This window comes from Pelobates fuscus, chromosome 9 (genome assembly GCF_036172605.1).
Source record: "Pelobates fuscus isolate aPelFus1 chromosome 9, aPelFus1.pri, whole genome shotgun sequence".
NCBI lineage: Eukaryota > Metazoa > Chordata > Amphibia > Anura > Pelobatidae > Pelobates > Pelobates fuscus.
The window spans coordinates 38,088,410-38,102,252 of NC_086325.1; the positions used below are offsets into that span (position 1 = coordinate 38,088,410).

At 43.2% G+C, this 13,843-nt stretch overlaps 1 protein-coding gene across 1 annotated transcript in view; it reads left to right on the forward strand.

Moving 5' to 3' along the window:
* The first annotated feature begins 4,371 nt into the window (after positions 1-4,371).
* Positions 4,372-13,843, forward strand: part of ZDHHC9 (zinc finger DHHC-type palmitoyltransferase 9) — a 70,394-nt gene continuing 60,922 nt past the window's right edge. The window contains exon 1 of the mRNA XM_063431870.1: positions 4,372-4,604. The gene's annotated coding sequence lies outside the window, so the exon portion shown is untranslated. The remainder of the gene's footprint in view (positions 4,605-13,843) is intronic.

The following is a 13,843-nucleotide window of genomic DNA, read 5'->3' on the forward strand; positions in this document are numbered from 1 at the left end:
GTAATGTTCTGCTGTCACACAACATCGCTTCGTCAATTTCAGATCACTGCAGTTCCAAAAAATGACACAACTGTATAACGTTTCCCAGAATGCCTTCCAACCACAGTCTGTGTCATCCTTTAGTGGATTATCTTGGTTCTTTCAGAAGTCAAAATCCACAATTCATCTCCCCAATGTGCACTTAATGTATACTGGCAAATAACTTCAACATCAGCCAGTTCAACTTAGATCCTTATATCATTGTGAAATGTATCTATTATGCTTTCTGTAATTTGTAAGAATATGTTATTACTGTTGAGATATATATATATATATGAATATGAAAAAAATGAAATATAGTGCAGATGGTACGTGAACAACAATGAGATAAAACGGTGGTGAAATAGGAACACTCACATTTAAGGTAGCCTGTGTATAAATACTGGCTCTGTATTAAAGCTTGCAAGCCCAGATGACTGAGGATGCTCTACAGGAGTGAAACGCGTTTCGGCAATTATAGGACTCTTTTATCTATATATTTTTTATTTTACTATATGCAACATGTTATTATTGTACAAATAAATTAAAAATATATATATTTTTTTTATAAATCTTTTTTTATTGAAAAGAGGTTAACATTAGAGTCAGGCTCGCAGGCCTTCATGAGATTATTTTGTAAAGACACAATACAAGTCCAATGTCAATCTATTTAAATACAAAATAACATTCTTTGGAGCATTGTTTGATTACCTTGTTGCTCTTTTTTTTTTTTTTTTGTGAATTTTGTTTTTGATTGATATATAAGAGAACAGAAAGGTTAGGCTCGCAGGCCTTCAGTAAAGACATTTGTAGCCGCTATGTACAGTCTCATCTTGAGTTTCTTTAAATATAGATTAACAGTATTCTGACATATTGTTTAATATCAATTTGCCGTTATGTGTGGGATATAGTTGCCTTTTCTGTAGGAATACTTTGGGGTCTTTATAGAAACAAGTGTTTATTGCATTGTGTACGGCTAGGCATAAATACCTTGATCCCAGGTTTAGGGTATGTCATCACATAGGTGTGTTCCTGTTTCCCTCAGGCTAGTGTGTGCTTGGTAATTTCTGTGTCAGGTACTTTTTTGGAAGAGAAACCAGAATGGTAGGTAGAGAAGAAAAAGGGAGATTAGAGTAGTGCACTCCGCGTGGCATGTGAGTTCTAAAGTTATGTGAGATACGGGGTTTCCCCGTTCGATTTGGTGTTTCCAGTCGCGTGTTGTGTGTATGGGAAGATTGAGTTATTGGTCTGATGTTGGTTTCTCTATCCTTGGAGATGTTACAAATAAATAAATGTTAAATACATTTTAAGAAGTCCTCAGGAGCCTATTGAATCTAAATTAGGGTAGTGCCATCCACTCACAAATTGGCACCAAGCCATTATACGTCAGAGCCGGGATTACAAGGCTCTGAAAAAGGTGAGCAATTTACCTATTTCACCTTTTATATCACTTTAAACAGACTGCACATTGGTCCCTCTCTTTTTATGTTTTTTCTCTTTGAGATAATCCATACTGTGGATTGAGGGTGTGATGCTGCCTTAAAAGCATACGAGCTCTAATAAGAGCCAGTAGTTATACACAGGCTCCCTTGAATGTGAGTGCTCCTATATCACCACCGTTTTATCTCATTGTTGTTTACGTACCATCTGCACTATATTGTATTTGTATTCTCTTTTACATATATTACCTATCACGGTCATCATTAAGCCACGTGGGGAAAGTTTACCTCTTCCATAATTCAGCTCTCCACTTATAGGTTGTTGCGGTCACCGGCCCGCCGAGCCTCACGGCCGTGCCCGACCGGCACGACCGTACCGACTACACGAGCTTACCTGCTCGTCGGCGAGCCGGGGACCGCGCACTCAGTTCTTCCGGGCATCTCGCCCGAATCCAATATGGCGCCGACCACGTGGTCGCGTCTAACGATAGCCCCGCCCCCGAGAGTTATACCAACGTGTGCGTGACGTCACGACGTCAACGCACACGCACGTTTTGGGGTCAGAGGTCGCCCTCTGACCAATCATAGCCTAGAGAGGGGTATTTAAACCCCTAGCTTTTCCCAAAACTTTGCCCTGTCGTGGTTTCAGTTTCCTGGTTTCCTGAGAGTGCTATTTTCGTGTTTCTGATTTCCTGGTATCCTGATCCTTGCTGTTTCCCTGGTTATTCTGATCTCTGGTTTCCCTGACTTGGCTTGTTTAATCGGTATTGAGTATTTTCTGGCTTCCTTGACCTCGGCTTTCCCTTTGACCATTCTCTGTCTCTAGCGTATTAGTCCGGCCATTCTAAGGTCCGGTTTACGCTCTATCCTGTTATTTTCCTTTTCTTACTTATGTATATGTTTACATAGTTTCTGCGTGCTGGACCACATTACTAGCCGTGACATAGGTGCCTGTTCTGGACTGAAAGTAGTGCTTTTATATAGATGAAACACAATGTTTTACCAAAATCTTCACGGATGCCCCAAACTATCTCCTCCAGGCTATCTTCTTTCATTTACACCAGAGGAGTTATGACAATTTGTTTTCTGTTTCTCTTGTTGATGATTTTGCAGTTTGCTATTGAATTCCTTCCTAGACTGCTCCCTCTTTCATGTATTTATTGGGTGTTAAATCTTCACTAATATCGAACTAAGCTCCATGTGAATCCCATTATCCTTTGGCTATTCCTCAGACTTTTGGCAGGGACCAGAACAAAAACAAAGTGATTTGAACCCGTAAGAAGAAACCAATTATATTATTTGCTGTAATAACAATCTTGTCCAAGTAGCTCCTGTGCTGACATGAAATATTATGTTTATTAACCATTAGTACCTCTATAGAGTACTAAGGTCATTAGACTAGTAGGGAATGGAATGCTGTCAGTAACCCTGCCCATCTCCTTTTGACCCACATTTTCCAAACAGAAAATAACATTGCTTTTCCTGAACTTGTGTTTTTATTGTGAATAGGTCAGCCTGTATCACTTGGAAAAGCAGTTTGATCATCAATCAGGTATGAGCATGCTCCTAACCGAGGGTCAGGCAAAGGCCAGCTCGCAGGTAGAGAAGACCTGGACACCTGACAGCAACCTGACAGTATTCTTTTAAGGACCAGGTAGGTATGTTGACATAAACCACTCATAGCTGACGCCTAAACCAAAAAGAGATATTATTTGTTGAGAATTCAAAGTGGTTGAAAAGAGAATAGGTGGATGGCCATAAACTGCAGAAGCTATGGATTTAGATCAGGGGTCCTCAAACTCCGCCCCCCCCCCCCCATGTTGCTGAACTACAACTCCCATGATTCTCTGGCTATCTATGTAATTCAAAGAATCATGGGAGTTGTAGTTCAGCAACATCGGGGGGGGGGGGGGGGGGGGGGAGTTTGAGGACCCCTGATTTAGATAGTGTTTAAAAATAGTAAATACATATTTTTTTTTAGGTAATGCCTTAACCAAATGCATTAAAAATATACATTTTAAAATATAGAATGTCTCTGTTCGTTTGCAAATATGTGCTTACTAAATTGGAAAACAATTCCTGTCTGCATGTTTATCTTTTGCATTTGTTGTTTTTTTGCCTGGAGTGTAACTTCGCAAAGTTACCAATTGATACAATATATTAATTAACCCAAACATCACATATAAAGTAATGTTACAGACAGGAAACTATTACGTGTATATAAGCAGTACAGAATAGTGGGTCTTCCTTACACCAACTTTTTTTTTGTCACAAAAAAAAAAAAAAAAGAAATGAGGGCATTTGATTCATTTTATTATTAGCATTATAAAAAAAAAAAAACACTAAATAATGACTACAGTAATAATAATATTTTAGCGTATATACTTCTAAGAAAGTATTTGAGATATTGAAGCTTTAACCCATGGGTGTCCAAAATGTAGACGACCCCAATTTCTTTCTTTTTTTTATTACAAGTTTTCTCTGATCTTCCCCATCAAAGGAGATACAGTCCTGCAAAAGATGAGGATCTACCTCTGTGATAACATCTGGTTTAACCATTTGGTAGATTGATGTGTCCTCAGGTCATACAATGGGAGACCAGTGGACAGATTTGAGGTAGTTATGGTGCTCTTGCGGTTATAGGTCTCAGCCCTGAAAGTGATTTTTATCCCCATATCCAGCAGTCACCCATTGGTTCTGGCCCAGGGTGCAAGCATGCAGCTTATTCTGAATATACTTCACGTGATAGCAGACTGGCTGGATGGTGCTGCTGTCAGGGAATCTGGGAGGCATTAGGACCCAGCAGAAAAATAAGGGAAGGGCGACTGGCACAAATCTAGACTAATCAGAATGTAGGACAGGAGTGTAGGGGCTGGTCTTATGACTAGGGTGGGCCTATTGGAGTGACGGCTCTCTTCAGCTTTTGACGTGAAAGGCGTGAAATTAAAGAAGCCGAGATTCCCCTGAGCACAAGGAGAGGAAAAAAGGGACAGGGACAATGGAGAGCATGTCCCCATCAGCTGAATGAAGGATCTGTCCATCTGAGGATCTTAGGGGGGGTTTTACAAGCTCTGGGGAGGGATTGCCACCTTGGATGCAGAGGGAGCCGGAGATCACACCCCTGGACCGGCCGGGCAGGATCGGAAGGTAAATGGAATCCGAATGTATCCAGCATGTGTATTGATACAAATTCCACAGACCATAAGATTCCAAGGGGAATGGGTGTGTATTGGGCCAGAATTGGGGAGGGTGGGCTGTGACTGGGGAAGGGGCTGATGTTGAGCTTGGGGTGGGGAAGCGATCTCCGGAATCCAGTGTGTGCATTTATAGGGCCTGATCCCATGCAGACAATAGGGGATTTTATCACCCAGTGCAGACCTTTATTCTTAGCTAGAATGCTGTGTAAAGGTCAGACCATGGGGGTCTTGTCTGATTTGGAATAGGGGTGCCTGCATGGCTGGTGATAGGGAGCCTGACTGGCTAGGGGGGTAGGGGAGCCTGACTGGCTAGGGGGGTAGGGGAGCCTGACTGGCTAGGGGGGTAGGGGAGCCTGACTGGCTAGGGGGGTAGGGGAGCCTGACTGGCTAGGGGGGTAGGGGAGCCTGACTGGCTAGGGGGGTAGGGGAGCCTGACTGGCTAGGGGGGTAGGGGAGCCTGACTGGCTAGGGGGGTAGGGGAGCCTGACTGGCTAGGGGGGTAGGGGAGCCTGACTGGCTAGGGGGGTAGGGGAGCCTGACTGGCTAGGGGGGTAGGGGAGCCTGACTGGCTAGGGGGGTAGGGGAGCCTGACTGGCTAGGGGGGTAGGGGAGCCTGACTGGCTAGGGGGGTAGGGGAGCCTGACTGGCTAGGGGGGTAGGGGAGCCTGACTGGCTGGCTAGGGGGGTAGGGGAGCCTGACTGGCTGGCTAGGGGGGTAGGGGAGCCTGACTGGCTGGCTAGGGGGCTAGGGGAGCCTGACTGGCTAGGGGGCTAGGGGAGCCTGACTGGCTGTGGGGCTAGGGGAGCCTGACTGGCTGTGGGGCTAGGGGAGCCTGACTGGCTGTGGGGCTAGGGGAGCCTGACTGGCTGTGGGGCTAGGGGAGCCTGACTGGCTGTGGGGCTAGGGGAGCCTGACTGGCTGTGGGGCTAGGGGAGCCTGACTGGCTGTGGGGCTAGGGGAGCCTGACTGGCTGTGGGGCTAGGGGAGCCTGACTGGCTGTGGGGCTAGGGGAGCCTGACTGGCTGTGGGGCTAGGGGAGCCTGACTGGCTGTGGGGCTAGGGGAGCCTGACTGGCTGGGGGGCTAGGGGAGCCTGACTGGCTGGGGGGCTAGGGGACCCGGCCTGGCTGGAGGGTAGGGGACCCGGCCTGACTGGGAAGTAAGGGAGCCAGCCTGGCTGGGGGTTAGGGGAGCCAGCCTGTCTTGGGGATAGGAGCCTGCCTGGCTGGAAGTTGGGGAGCCTGCTTGGCTGGCGATGGGAAAATCATGGAGTATCATTGTCTGGCAAGGAATTGGGGTATCACTCTTGGCTGGATATAAGGGAACCAGCTTGGCTGGGCATGGGGTATCACCCCCTTCTGGGTATGGGGTTTCGTGCCTGGCTAGGTATGCTTAGATATTTGGTATCATGCTTGGCAGAGGACACTGTCTGTAGATGGGGTTAGCCTTCCTGACCATAGATGGGTGAGCCCTCAGGCTGGTGATGGGTGTATCACGCCTAGGAGGGGATTGTGGCATTATTTCTGACTGGAATCTTGCTTTGTTGGGAATTGGAGATATAATGCCTGGCAGTGGATGGGGTATCAATACTGGCAGAGTATGAGAATATCTTGTCTTGCAGGGTACAGAGTAGCTTGCCTAGCTGGGGAGTCTGGTAATAGACTAGCCTGCCTCTCTGACTGGGGATCAGGAAGTCTATCTTTCTGGGTTTACTAGTTGTATAGCAAGCTTCCTGCCTTGCTGGGGAGGGGGAGGGGAGAGGGGTGAGCTCTGGCTGAGGAGGGGGGGGGGGATTTCTGGCTGAGGATGGAGCATCATGCCTTAGATTGGAAACCCTGATTTGCTGGATTTTGAGTAGCCGGCCTGGCTGGGGATGAGGGAGTGTGCCTTGCTAGATTTGGGGAGCCTGCCTGGTTGGGGATGGGGGACCCAGTATAACCTATTAGTGTGTAATGAGGGAAAATAATGAGGCCAAATACAAGCAACGTGTTAACCCACTTATAGTTGTTACTAAAGGTAACTGTATGTAGTGCTGTTAGGTGTGACAAAGGAACTGGAAAGAGGTGGGATATCTCTTCTCAATTTATTTAATATTGTTATATTTAATTTATTTTTTGATCCACACAGTGCTCCCTCATTTCATGGACTTGTGACCTTTAACAGCTCCAGCATGATACAGTGAATCTCACTCTGCATGTTGAGTTCCATGCCTTGCAGGAACAATCTGCAGGGTACAGAGTGGGTGCAGGGAGGGCATCTGCAGGGTACAGAATGGGTTCAGGAAGGGCATCTGCAGGGTACAGAGTGGGTGCAGGGAGGGCATCTGCAGGGCACAGAATGGGTGCTGGGAGGGCATCTGCAGGGCACAGAATGGGTGCTGGGAGGGCATCTGCAGGGCACAGAATGGGTGCTGGGAGGGCATCTGCAGGGCACAGAATGGGTGCTGGGAGGGCATCTGCAGGGCACAGAATGGGTGCTGGGAGGGCATCTGCAGGGTACAGAATGGGTGCTGGGAGGGCATCTGCAGGGTACAGAATGGGAGCAGGGAGAGCATCAGTAGGGTCCAGGATGGTTGCTGGGAGGGCATTAGCAGGATACAGATTTGGTGCAGGGAAGGCATCTGCAAGGTAAAGAATGGGTGCAGTGAGGGCATCTCCAGGGTAAAGAATGGGTGCAGGGAGGCCTTCCGGAGGGCAGATAGTGAACTCTGACAAGAAGCTGCTCTGTTTCCGGTAGATTGGCCAATCTTCTTCAATATATACAGGGTAATAAATTATGCATCATATTATAGTAGAGGATTGTGCATGTCTAGTTTTCCTGGGAGGGCTACAGTTATATGTGCTGGCAGAAGGAGTTGTCATATCTGTAAGCTAGTTTGAGCAGGGCCCTCGTCTACCTATTGTTCCTGTGTCACTGTGTAATTGTCTCATTTATTGTAAATGTCCCCCTCTTTCATAATATTGTAAAGTGCTGCGGAATTAGTTGGTGCTATATTAATAATAATAATAATAATAATAATAATATCAGTAGAGTAGTCTCTTTTCTGTATTATGGCATTGTAGCTTGCTCCTTCCTATATGCAATTAGAGCAACTGTAGTATGTTCCTGTGCCTTTAGGGGTACTCCAGTTCATTGCCTTTTGTCTTATACACTAATACAGGAATACTGTATATGTGAAGTATATTTACCTGTACCTTAGCACCCTTAAGGGTAAGTTTGTGCACTTGTTGGACTTTTAATATATTTTTAATATACACTGAGGTTGGTAATCTGCCATATGGTAGAATCTGGACGTTATTGAAACTACTGATTGAAAAGTACTGCAAGTCAGTTGGTTTTATACAGCTTAGAAACTGTGTACTGTTGTAAATATGAGTTGTTGGGTGTTGCATACATCTATTTACACATGCATTACCCTTTGATAAATATATGTAATAGTGAATACAGTTTTAACTGGAATAAAAGTATTGCTATTGAGTGGTTACTGACTCAAAAACTAGCAATCGGAAGGAAGGTTCCATGGTCTCCATGGTGATTGCTCAACTTTTAGTGTTTTCCCCACAATTGCACTTTATAAATAACCTCAATACAACACTTCACAAATGCCACTTGTGTGCAGTATAGGTTAATGACAAAATGCCTGACCAGCCTATATAGACTTTGGTATTTGGACCCGGACACCTGACACAAAAAAAGTCATTGTAGTACATGAAAAGTTCACCAAAGATAATTATTAATATGTACATAATCTATATCAGTTTAGATAAGATTACAAGCTCGTACAGCTAATTTCTTAGTTTATAATCTTTATTGTATTACAGAAAAGCAATGTTTCTAGCTAATGTAGGCTACATATATTTTTTTTGTCTGACAGGGCATGCTTATTGGCATTGGTTACCTACCATTTTTAGATGGCTTTGTATGAAAGGAACAACCCTCCAAGTCAAAGTTTGCCCATTCTATTTATACAGATAATACGTTAAATAGTAATGCAAAACAATAAAAAACATACTCGGATTATATTCATGTGTTTGCTACAATTTTCCAGGCTTTATAGCTTTTGCAGTGAGCATTCACCGTCCTAGACCAATATGTGACTTAGCCAATCATAATGCCTCCTTAGCTTTTCACAGCAATTCTGAGCCTATGCCATAAGCAAGGCTTTGTTGGTACAGCAATGGTTTCTGGATGTTGTAGTTCACTTGTCAGCTTTTGTATTGTACCAAGCAAATAACTAAACTACATAACTCTTAGAATGCAAAGGGATACTCCAGGCACAACTGTAATGCATTTGATAGGTGTAGGCCTCATTGCTGTATTTTTTTGCATGCTCAAAACTTTATTGTTTTTGCACAAAAATAAATAAACGTTTGACAGAATGCTGAACCGTAAGCCTGCCTCCTTAGCCACGCCCCCTAATGCCAGACAGACTTCCTTATCAAATGTGTGCACATAGTCTCAGCCCATCAGCAGCACTAAGTGAGCACATTTTAATTCACAACCTGGCTGCAGAAAAACTGTAAACAGTTCAGATCACTCAGTGTTGTCAGTGGGTGACTGAGCTTTGTTTGTGCATACGTTTGATGAGGAAGTTTATTTTTTTGTTTGAGTGTGGGGCGTTGCTAAGGAGGCAAAAAAAAGCCTCACCATATTAATGAGTCCAAAGCCTACCAAATGTGTTGAAGTTATTTTGGTGCCCACAGCGTCCCTTTAAGTCATGACTTCATGAACAGTAGTATTTTTGAGCACGTGTGTGGGTGCCAAGGAGTGCTGTATATAACGCGAGGCAAACAGGGCATTTGCCTAGGTGGCACTTTCCAGGGACTTTTCGACTCCAAATGCCCTGGCAAATACCTTGTTAGCCTTGGGGCAGACAGGTAGCTGAGTTGCAAAGCAAGAAATACCTATACCTAAAAATGCAAAAGAAAATACGCTCATAGGGGATTAACGTTGATGCAATAAAGTGCCCCTTATTTATATGTCACACTCACAAGATTGAGGTTTTTTTCAAGCTCATCAGAATGATGTGGATTCTCTTGGACCCCTCGTTTGTAGAAGGAATGGGTATTACATGCAAGAGATAAAAGATGACATAGTGTAACGCTGTTTTGAAAAAGTATAAATTGGTTTTAATGGTTACACTTACAGCATAAAAGTTGTAAAAAGGCCCATCAATACAAATCTGTCGTCCAGACAATGCAGGAAACGAAATCCTTGTAGAGATCTCAGCCAGATAGACAAATATAAAAGCAAATAAAATAAAATCAAAGTCCAAATAACTCTACGCGTTTCGTCTGACTTCGCAGACTTCCTCAGGAGTGATGAAGTGCTTCAAATCTTCTGGGTGCTTTGTCCTCCATTTATAAGTCTTCCCGCCGTTGATTCGGATCGAAATCAGCTGTAAATCATCTGTTGTGTTTTGGTCCGTGATGTTTTCCCATATATGGAGTTCCGGAGCGTCTCTGTGGAACGCACGTGCGTTCCACCAACCCGGAAATATCCACCTTCATCTCGGCTGGGCGGAAGTCATCGACTTTACGACGCAATGCGTCTCACTGGAACGCACGTGCGTTCCATCTCACCCTCACGAAGCAGTCATCATAAAATGAAATTGGATAAATACATAGTATTAGAAATTTGTTCACATCATTATCATTTTGAGCCAATAAAAAAGTATATACTAAGACTCTAGTTATCTTCTAGAATATATTCTTAAGGAGTAAGACACTCTTAGCGTTTTTGTGATCTTAAAGTGGTACCAATGTTGAACACATATTAATATCAAGATTTTTTCTTCACATATAATGATTCTATACTTTCTTCTTAACATTCCTTGTTCACACTCTATTTTTGGGGAGTATCTCTTGGATGTAAAAATATCCAAGACTAAATCCAATGGAGCATCACAATCCAAGAATTGAATACACAAAGAGACAAAAAGCAGAAGTAAAAATAGGGTACAATGACTGGAATAAGTGCACGGTGGAGAAACCAGAGAGAGGGATTCTGGACTACAAAAAATAAGCCTGTTAAAAATGAATAAAAATAAAAATAAAAATAAAATTAAAAATAAAAATAAAAATAAAAATAAATGAAAAATAGAAATAAAATAAAAATAAAAATAAAAATAAAAATAGGACATCTATGTTAAAAAAGAGAGTTATAAAAGAGAGTTATAAAAAGCAAACTAAATCAAAATCCACATTCAGCCCTAAGGGCTGAAGTGTTTGCAGCTTATGAATCCAGAATCCCTCCCTCTGTCTGAGTTTCATCATAATGTCCCCTCCCCTTACATCCAAATTCACCCGTTCGATAACCACCCAGGATAAATTATGGGTCTTAAAAGCTGGGCATACATTGCAATGTGTGGGGACTGAATGGTTCCTGACCCCCTTCTTTATGTTATTTAGATGTTCTAAAAAACGTATTTTAGCCTTGCGTCCTGTTCTCCCCACATACTGGGCTCCGCAACCACAGCTAAGTAGATAAACTACATTGGTGGATAGGCATGTGGTATGCCCCTTAATCCTGAATTCCTCTCCCGTTGTTGTACTCTTAAAGCCTGAGATATGACTGGGCATAAATCTACAAGCTTTGCATTTTCCGCATGTATAAAAACCCTTTCTACTGTTCTTTTCCTCCCTATTTTTGTTAGGAGGTTTGAATAGACTAGGTGTCAAGTGGGTTGAAAAATTTCTCCCTTTTCTATAAATCATTTTGGGGATGTCTGGTAATTGACATCTCAAAAATTCGTCCTGTTGTAAAATGGACCAGTGTTTTCTAAAGATTTTATTGATGTGGAATGCTTTCGAGTTGTACTGTGTGTTAAACGAGAACTCAAAGGGGTTCTTTTTATTCAATAATCTTTTATTCCTATCCACCAGGAGGTCACCCCTGTTGACACTTTTAATCTTTTGCACCTCAGCTTGTAATTGATCTTTCTTATAACCCTTTTCTACAAATTTCCTAGTGAGGAACTCTGCCTGCTCTGTATATAGTCTCACGTCTGAACAGTTTCGTCTCAATCTGGTGTAGCACGTGTGTGGGTGCCAAGGAGTGCTGTATATAACGCGAGGCAAACAGGGCATTTGCCTAGGTGGCACTTTCCAGGGACTTTTCGACTCCAAATGCCCTGGCAAATACCTTGTTAGCCTTGGGGCAGACAGGTAGCTGAGTTGCAGGCCGGCGGCGAGGGAGCACTGATTTGTGAGCTCTCGATGCTTAGCTCCCTCGCGCGCCGCTGAGTGATGCCGGGAGCTGGAATATGACGTCACATTCTGACTCCCAGCATCACTCTGCTACACGCGAGGGACCTGAGCAAGGAGAGCTCACAAATCAGCGGTCCCCCGCCGCCCGTCTGGAGCTCAGCTGCCTGCACGCCTGCTTCCCACCCTGCCCAAACAGCCCGGCTAGCAGCACCACTCGACCCCAGGGAAAAAATTCCACCCAGCTCTCCCAAAGTTAGGAAGGCTGGGTGGAATTAAATTAAAATAAATAATCTGTGAGTGTTGGGGGGGGGGGGGGGGGATGTTTTTGTGTGTGTCTGACTGGCTGTTAGTGTGTGTGTGTGTGTGTGTGTGTGTCTGTAAGGGAGCCTGTGTGACTGTGTGTGTCTGTCAGTGAATGTGTGTTTGGATCTGAGTGATTGTGTGTGCCTGTCAGTGTGTGTGTCTGTGAGTGAGTCAGTGATTGTGTGTGTGTGTGTGTGTGTCAGATTCTGTCAAATCTGTGTGTCTGTCAGTCAGTGTGTGTTAGTCTTTAACAGGAAGAGGTGTGACATTGACAGGAAGGGGTGGGGCAAATGTAAATTAGGGGGTGCCCGAGTTCCGTCATGACTAGGGCAGCACAGATCCTAAATACACCACTGGTGTCAAGAGTATACCTTTAACGTAATCCCTGTATTTATACCCAGGTAACAGCAGATTAGTTCTGGGAAGTTGTACATTGCTGCATAACAGGCAGAGGCTTCAGTGTGATCTGCAATAAGATATTTCTACAGACTTCACACTTTTGTGGCCTTTATGTCAACAAGAAAGATGTGATGCCATTGCTTTATCATTGGCATTTGTGACACAGGTAACTTTGTATAATAAATGTTACTAATAAGAATATGTGATAAGTTGTTAAATGGGTGAGGAAAGGTGAATAAATAAGTAAAAACATCTCAGTTCAGAAGAAGATTTTTATAACTGGAGCAATTAGCAGTAACTTTCCATTGGTTTCTATGGTGATTATAATACTTTTGAAAATTATGTCCCATCATTTCTTTGTATAAATAGCCCTAATTGACTAGATTGAGTTGTTTTTCTGAGAGCTTTGACAGATGATACGCTACTAAATGCATCTCAAAGCCGATCACTGACGTTATGAGAAATCAAAATATGCATTCTTTTTCTAAAGATACATTTTTTATTTTTTTTTTGTGTGAGAATTGAATTTTCCCAAAGCCCCTAGTGACATTCGAGTCCAGTCCTTGATCTCTTGAGGTTTGTAGATGTGAACCCAAGGCTATTTGTTTTGTTTTATCAGACTGTTGGTCTAAAATGAAAATGACAATTATTTATATAGCACCGACATAGTCTGTACAATAGGACGCTAGACAAATATTTAATTTCAACAAAACATGTATTACATATAGAAACAGTAGCTGAAAAGGGCTCTGCCCAACTTACAAGCTACCTACCTACCGACAAACTACCTACCACGCATTTAAAAACTACCTACCATGTTTATGCTGTCAGTTATTCACCAATCTGTAAATCGTAGCAAATTTAGCAAATTGAATTTCAATTCACTACAACTGCATAATTTAGACTAACGTAGCCGAGCTGTGACTGTAGCGTAAGTTTTTTTTTTTTTTTTTTAAATCTGCTATTTTAGCATCAGTTTTGCCATTCAGATTTAATTTGCTAAAATATGAAGTTTAGTGTGTGTTTAATTGGGACGCGACAGCTCCAGTATGGGAATTAATTTCATTAGCAACACAGTGCACACTAAATACAATTACTACTCCTCTTCTGTGATCTCTAGGGAATTCACACATTCTATTTACTGTAATCGCTACAACCAATCATGTCTGTTTGTGGCTTATTACCCAGTGGATTTTATCACCAGGGGTTTTGCTCAGCAGTTCTAATGGAAATACTCTAGATAAAGTCCCATAGCATGACATTATTGTGTGTGTTATTT